This window comes from Taeniopygia guttata, chromosome 2, assembly GCF_048771995.1.
Source record: "Taeniopygia guttata chromosome 2, bTaeGut7.mat, whole genome shotgun sequence".
NCBI lineage: Eukaryota > Metazoa > Chordata > Aves > Passeriformes > Estrildidae > Taeniopygia > Taeniopygia guttata.
The window spans coordinates 27,715,937-27,724,236 of NC_133026.1; positions in this window are offsets into that span (position 1 = coordinate 27,715,937).

The following is an 8,300-nucleotide window of genomic DNA, read 5'->3' on the forward strand; positions in this document are numbered from 1 at the left end:
GAACGGTATTTATTTTCTGATGTACAGTAAAATGCTGAAGACGAACCAGGTTCAAACTGGTCCTTAATAGACCATTATATTTCTTTTAACTTTACTATATGTAACCTTCATTACCGCTAATGCAGTCTGAGTTTAGCAAATATTTAACAGTTCCAAGAGCTGAAGCTTCAAAATTTGCTAAGAGATGCTCCTCTTCAGAGATGTGTGCCAGAGGACAAAGAGCAGGACAAATCTCAGCATTTGAGATTTGTCAGTGCTGCTATTTCCCACTGTAGGCCTGAGGTTGTGCCGTCACTGAACTTCTTTGCACACACCAAGCAATGCAGCAGTCCACAGAAATGTTTCACTATCTGTAGCATGTGTAGGCCTAAGTCTAAAAAATCAAAGTTGATGACACTAAAACACACCTTACTGCCATCCACTGAACATCTGCCAGGCTACAATGGTCAGCAAAGACTGCTTCCTTGGGGTACGCCCTGTATGGCTCTTTGCAGGGCAGCTTTCCCTGCAGGAAGAGGTGTCAGGGCTTGGAGTCAAGGCACAGGCAGAACAGCATTGTTGGGGTAACCTCAGTCATCCTTTGCTCGCATACCCTGAGCATCTTCATTGCAAGAAACAGTTCAGCTCCATGGCAGTGAGTTTTTAACAGGAATCACGGCACAGCCTGAGAATTGAATCTGGTGTCTTGAATTCCTCTCAGTTGTCTAAGGAAGATACTTTTTTCCTAAAAATTCAGGGAGATTTTAACAATGTTTTCTTAATTGTTTACTCAACTCTCTCGGTTATTTGTCAGCAAACATGACAAACCTTTATCCTGAGCTAATGCATTTGACTGACATTAGTTTGGGCTTCTCTTTTTTTCCCAAACCACGAGTTTACAAAGAAAAAAAGAGGATTGAAAGAGATATTCTACAAAACTAATTACAAAGTCAAGACATAGAAAGAGAGATATGAGATATTGACGAAATGTATACATTGTGCTACTTTTTGACCCCTGCTAGTCATGATAGAGTGGTATTTACAGAGGATTAACACCTTTTATCATGGATCATTCGGGGATAGAAAGAGGAGGCAATAATGGCTGCTGGAGCACAGGCACCTTTTATCTTTTCCAGACTGGTTTTCCTCTGCCAGCTCCCTCTGCTACTATCAGTCTTGTGGCCTCACAGTGACAGCAGAGACAGAGCATATTGTGGTTAAAAGAGCTGACAACTTGCCAAAAGTAGTACTTGGCACTCATAGTAACAGAGTTGTGTCAATGACAGTGAATTTGTGGAAAACTAAAGTAATTCTAGGGCAGTCTCAGGCTTATAATAGGAGAATAAGGCTTTCCAACGGGTTAAATTTCAGATAGTTTCTGTCAGTAATTTCCATATTTAATTACTTAATTTACTTCAATTAAGTAAATCATAGGCTAGGTAAAATTGTGTTGTACTACTGAAAACACCTCTTTCATTTACAATGGAATGTGAAGTCAAACTGAAATTTTGTATCTGTATACTATTAAATAGCAGGATGTTTGTGAGGAAAACCAAGCGTGTTGAATGAAGAATTTAAGATACTATCATGGTTATGTAGTCCAAGCCATTGCTTAATATTCCATTGAAAACATGGCACAAAGAAATTCTAGGGAGCATTTAGATGCTGCAGCACAAAGCAGCATTTCCCAGAGGATTTTATGATTAACAATGAAGAAAGAAAGATTTAATGTTGGTTTTGAAAATTATTCCAAAGCTAACTTAGAGTTTAGTAATGTCAGACTGTTTGGAAGCTTTTAAATATATATTTATTTTAAGGTGGATTCTGAAGTCCTGTCTATGAATAAATTAAATTAATTATTTGAACAAAGCCTGAGCATAAGTGCTTTTGCTGACTCATGACTGTTTCGTAAGGCAGGGAAGAGCACAGTGATAAATTGAAGAAAAAAGACGTGTTGGATGACAAGGAACACAACTTGGGCAATGCTGAAAATAGAGTTTAAAAATTCAGATAACAAAGAAGGTGGCTCTACTGATGCTAGGTTCTTGGATCTGCAACTAGATTGTTCTGGTTTAAGCGTTATCTGCATAAGTTTATGACTGTGCAGCTCCAGCATGTGTGCATGGGTAACAAGAATCCCAGAAAAAAAGGTCCAAGGGAAAACAGGGAATTTTCTCATAAACACAGCCAACATAGCAACTTTGTCATCTGACACTTCTACTGCTAACATGCCAGTGGGATCTTTGTAGCAGTACACCTCAGATCATTAACTTAATGTATACAAAGTACATGTCTATACGTTATTTAACAAGATGTCATTATCTCACATTGCATTTAGGGGAACAGTCCAGAGTGAGCAGCAGCCAAGAGGTTGGCAGGTTGATTAAAGATTTTTTTTTTGGTAACTAAGCTAAGAAGAACAACCAGCAGTGTTTGCCAAATGTGTACAAACAGATGTGCATAGCTGCTCAGGTGTAAACTGAAAATGAAAGATCACCTTGAGTTTTAAAAGTAGTCGTTTCTAGACGAAGCAACAAATCTTTTTTTTTCAGTTGTTTCCAAACTCTCAACTCGAAGATAAATAAGGGGATCACCTAAAAGAAAGGCAGCACTTGTGGTAGGCTCCTTGGAATAATAAGTAATTCGTGTGAATGGTAGGGTACAAGCAGGGGGAAGCAGAGGGTGAGAGCTGAAGACAGCTGGGTAGGTGGATGCTGTTCTGAACAATGAATCCCCATGTGTGATACTTTGGGGTTTGCTCGGTCTGACACTCAGAAGTTCTTAGCCAGATTTTGTAAACTCATGTAAACACTTAGAGTTTGATTAAGCTTGAGCTAAAATTGCCCACTATATCTAATTAATTATAAACCTTTTATTTCCAACTGTGTAGCTAAGAGTACAAATGGAAGTCTTTCTTAAATGAATTTTTCATGCTGTACCATTAAGCATGTGTGTAGTGTAAGGCAAGGTAAATCTGAATAAGCCCTTTAAATCTATGTTGCTGTATTTGTTATCTGTGCAGAGATAGAGCATGGATGATAGCTCCAAATAAAGCTGTGAGCAGAACTTGGAAGCTGGGAGAAATTTCCCAGCAAAGCTTCAAAGGGTTATTGCAGTATTGCCAAGTGCTGAATGTTTGGAAAGAGTTGCCTTCGGCAGATAATACCCCTCCTGTAAGGAGCAGATGGCTAAGAGATAGCCTGCAGCCCTGGGCAGATCCAAAGGTATCAGAGAGGGATGAGTTTTCTTGCATTTTCCCCTTAATGTTAGTAGTTCTTTCTTTGTGTAAAAATAATTTCTTTTTGCTTGTGCCAGTTCATGTATGTAAATGGTAGGCGAACTCGTCCTTTCCAAAGCAATAAATTGTTAACATTCTTTGTCTAATCAATTCTGCCCTTAAAGTCAAATTCCAATCTTCCCTTCAAATTGTAGGTTGTGTGACTTTTAACTTAGCTAAGGTTCATTTGATTTAAAAACATGGCTTAACAGCTCTGAAGCTTATGTCCTGAAACATCACTAAAACATAGGAAGACACACTAAGACACATTGCCTATCCCAGTTCAGAATGAGATATTTGATTCTATCCCCCTTCCTATCTTTGACACCAAACAAATAGGAACAGAGAATAGGTAATGGTCATGTGAATTTATTAATTGTGGTATTCTGTGGCTAATATTGGAACATCACAAGAGGTTAATTTTACTCATGTTTATTCTGCTGGCGGCATTTTCAGAAAACTGAGGGACTTTTGAGTGACATTTGTTTTCCAAAATGCTTTTAAAATTTGTTGAAGGTATTTTTTAAACTGCCATGTAAATGTACTCAGCACTGACAGTCTGTTTAACTTTCAGAAGTAATGACATCTTTAGTATGTTTAAGTCCCTAATTCTCTTTTATATTTGACCTCTTGTATATACTATATTTGACTTATTCAGTAAAGGACTTCAGTTTAAAAATCTAATGTAATTTGGCTTTGATAAGCAGTATAAGAGTTAATGTAAATCATGGGAGATCTGTCTCCAGGAGTTAATAAGAGTCAAATAAAATCAGTGTTAGGCTTTCTATTAACTTCAATCATCTTTGGATCAACCACTTACTCTTTTATTTTTCTCAACAATTTTTATATCCTTAGTTCATGATCTGTCATCTGTATTTACTCAGAATGTGCCAGAATATTTTGAAGTCCAGGAAGTCCCTTGGCTAGTGGAATATTAATGGAATAATCTTTGTTTTACACATACTGAAATGTAGCACCCATGTGTAATTACATTGATAAGCTGAGTATTATACAATCCTCAACTACTATTTAATCTCTTTCTGTCTCGCATGCAGTTTGTCTCTGTGTGTGAACAGCTCATTTAGTAGCAATTTTTAAAAAGTAGGACACCATAGAGTTAATTCTTTACCCTATATAGAATAAGTGCTACTTGAGTAAGGTGCAAAATATTGATCCTACAGTTAACGATGTACTTCATACTCAGTCTTACTGGCTTTCATCTATTTGTATTTGCACCACTATTTCTAATATTTGTGAAATAAAAATTAACATTTCTGGGTAAAAGTCTTGACTAAGTTATATGGCCTTCTAAGATGAAGATGAGAAAAAATATTCTTAAAATATGTAACCTATGCAGATGAGAAGCAAAGAATATTTTTCTCAAATTCTTAGATTACCTTTGTTATTACCAAAAGCTTTGATCATGTAGACACTAAAATGTGTTTTAGTAAAATCCACAAGAAGAAGGGGGATTAAAAATCTCCCAAATCCCGCATCCTAGTGCTAAAAGCTGTGTTTCTTCTTTCTGGGCCTATCATTTCTCCTTCTAGCTTTTACTTTATATGGGGGAACAGCTTCCTGGCTAGTGAATCAGGTCACTAAGCAGCCACCTCTGGCTGTGTCCAAATACAGACATGGCACCCCTGATAAGGGGCACATCCTACACACCATCCACAGCTATTTGATAACCCTAAATATGAAAACAAATAACCAGTGGCTGTCCTGGTAAGAAAAAGACGCATTCATCAAACCAGGAAAAGCACATTCTTTGCCTTTGTTTTATGAAAAAGTTTCTGTGATGTCTGAACGAGAGAGTTCACAGCTAAGGATCATAAAAGGAAGAAAGCACATGCAAAGGGGCTCCTCAGCTTTATCTACTACACTGAGCTAGGCTGTGACTTTCCATAAGCCTTTCCCTGCATTGTAGAGAAAGACAATATTTATTGACTTAATATGGGATGGGACAGTAAGAACAGATGCTCTCTAAAGGAGCAGAAGCAGAGATTATCAATTAGCTTTACTGTGAGAAGTTCCACTGGTTTTTGTTGAGGATTTCACCCAGCATGCCTGTTTTCAAATGTATCTTTATACAGTAAGAAAAAACAGAAGTGTCCTCACAGAGAGAAGTAAATGTGATCTTCCCCCGCCCCCGGGCTTTGTTAAGGCTTTAAACAAGTAGTTTGAGGAAAACAGATCCCCCTGCCTCACTCTAATGGAACATACATTTCCTTTCTGTTCTTCAGATAAAATGAAGACTTTCACTTGGATAGGAGTAATATATCTCACTACAGATAGAATTTTCTTGGCACAGCAAGTTATGAAAATGGTTTTTATCATCTGTAGTTGGAAAAAACTGGAAGAACAATATCTGCCTGATGTCCTGTTAACTTCCCTCTCTGATGGTTTGGCCATCTCAATTTTTAGGTTAACACCACTGGTTTTCATTATGCTTTAAAAAATAGAGCATGACTTGATCTGACAGAAGTCTACTGACACAGGAACAAAGCACAGACCTGGTTTTAAAAAAGAAATGAACAAAATGGTCAAAAACTGTTCTACAAATTCATGCAAAGTAGTGTTGCTAATTTGATTCCTAAAAAATCATAAAGTCTGAAAATCCACTAAAATATTAATTTAGTAGTACACCAGATTTAAAAAGCTGGTGCTAAATTAATTACACTGAATTGAGGGCTGATGAAGTGTTAGACATGAAGAATTGTTAAACACAGCTACAGTGTCTGGCTCAGGAAAACCAAAGCATCAGACTGGACAAAAGTAAGAACAGGACAAGGAATTACTCCACTTGTGTGTTCTGTTTTCTCTAAGCAGGATGGTATTGGTCTCTCTGAGACACTGGTATTGGGCAATATGTTGCTTGATTTTATTTTTTTTTATGCTCTTAATCATTAGTAAAGAGTAAAAATGCAAAAACAGAGTTACATAAAATTACAGGGTAAAGAGCTGCCTAACCATTGCCAGACTTAAATGGGGAACCTTAGCTGGCTCGTGAATCTATAGCTCAGGTTCTTAAGCTAACAATCGTAAGGAGCAGAAATGTTACAAAAGGAAAGCTATACTGAGAGATACAGAAAAAAAATTATTTTAGTTTAAAATATTAATTCTCATTTTATTGGCAGTATAACTATGGTAAATGCTATGTAATTATATATAATTTTTTAAATTGTATATCTTTTGGGCAACTCAATGTTACTGTAAGATGAAGATTTTGTTTCACTAGCTTTCTTCCTCTATAGTTAGGAATTTTGATATGAACTGTATTAAATGTAATGTTATTCTGGCACCCAGATGGGACTGGACAGAACGTGGTAATTAAATGGGTTATGGAGACAGAGTTTTGAGTAAGGATAAAAAAATTAACTTCGGTATTCTGACATTTAATATTGTTATTTATCTCCGTTTTGTCATTTTAGCAATAGATCATAAGTAGATCTGAGAATGAAAGCTAGATGATCAGTGGGAACAAATAAATCCTTATGGCTTCTTTTTTTTTTTTTTTTTTTTTTAATTATACAAATTTTGTTCCAAAGACTACACAGGGCAAGAATGAATAAAACAGTAACTTCATCAATAAAATCTAGACTGAGATATTACCACTACTTAAAAAACCCAACAAACCAGCTACTTCATTTCTCCAGCTAGCACAAGGCTATATTGAATCTGCTTCCACCAAACTGTGTCACCTACAAAACTATGTATAGACATTTATCTTTGCTTTAATCCTTCCCCAAACCCTATGCTCATGACATAAATTCTTGGGGTTTTTTTCCAGTTAAAAGTGCATCCTTTCTGTACCATACCTGTCTGGCTTCAGAGCTGCTACATATGTGGTCCTGACAAAGGGAAATCATGGCTGACATTACATTTGGTAGAGCGTTGTTGTGTTTGAGAAAACACATAAGCAGCTGAGTTAAGAGTGAACTCCTTCTTTGTGTTCCTTAAGCAAAGATTTTCTCCAGCCTGTTGGAGCAACTTACCTCCCTTGCTGCAAAAAAGATAATATTCTTAACCTGAGCTCATAGGTGTTGCATAATTACTAATGTCAAGGCACCATATACGTCGTATCATACAAAACTCCTTCAAACTTGAAAATATTCAGAAGATGTCAGCAACTTGTGATCATTCTGATGAGGAAATGTGATTTTGACAAGTACCTGAGGGTTTTGATAGGTGACTAGAGCAAAGCATAAGCCCTTATGTTTCTTCTGTCAGCAGTGGAAAGGCTAGTTCTGCTAAAAACCAGACCTATTTCCTGCCATATCTCAATTTAAATTTAAATAAAATTCATCACCTGGAAGATGTTTGGAGCTGCAGTGCTTTAAGGAGCGACAGAATTACTGTTACTGTAGCATCCCACTGCCACTGGTATTCTAAATCTTCATCTTTGCAGGCCTGAGCTATGAAAATATAAAATTAAATAAATGTGATTTGTTAATAATAATCTCCTGTTAGGCCTATTGCTCTATAATGCTGTTCAATTTTCAACTCCTTTTCTGTATGGCTCAGAGACCACCCAGGGGCTTGGAGAATACTTTCAGCATGTCATTGCTGAAACTGTCATATGAAAAAAAATACCTGTCACAAGATAAAAAAATACCAGAAAAAACCTGCAATACTCAAAGCCAAATTATACTGTTAAACTGCATAAATGTCTGATTGCAAGTTGAAGGAAAAAGCTTGGAAAGAATGGAAAATGTTGATTGTTGTAATAGTCCCTGTTACACTGGTGGGCCCCACGGAACTACATGACTTTGTGCTGATAAAGTTGGCTGCTGGATTTATCTCATTTTTTATGCAGTTCCAGAAATTAGGAAAAGAATTTGCATTAAGTGGGTTTTCTTTCAGTTCTGCTTGTGTGCTTTTAGCTCTCCATTGCATATAATACTTTCACAGAATCCTCTATTGTGAATTTAAAATATACTCTGTGAATATAATTACAAAAAACAAGGTAATGAAAAGCACTGGATAATAAAAGTTCCCATATCTTCAACAGCCCTCAAACACCTGTTAAAAATTTGGTTTGTAA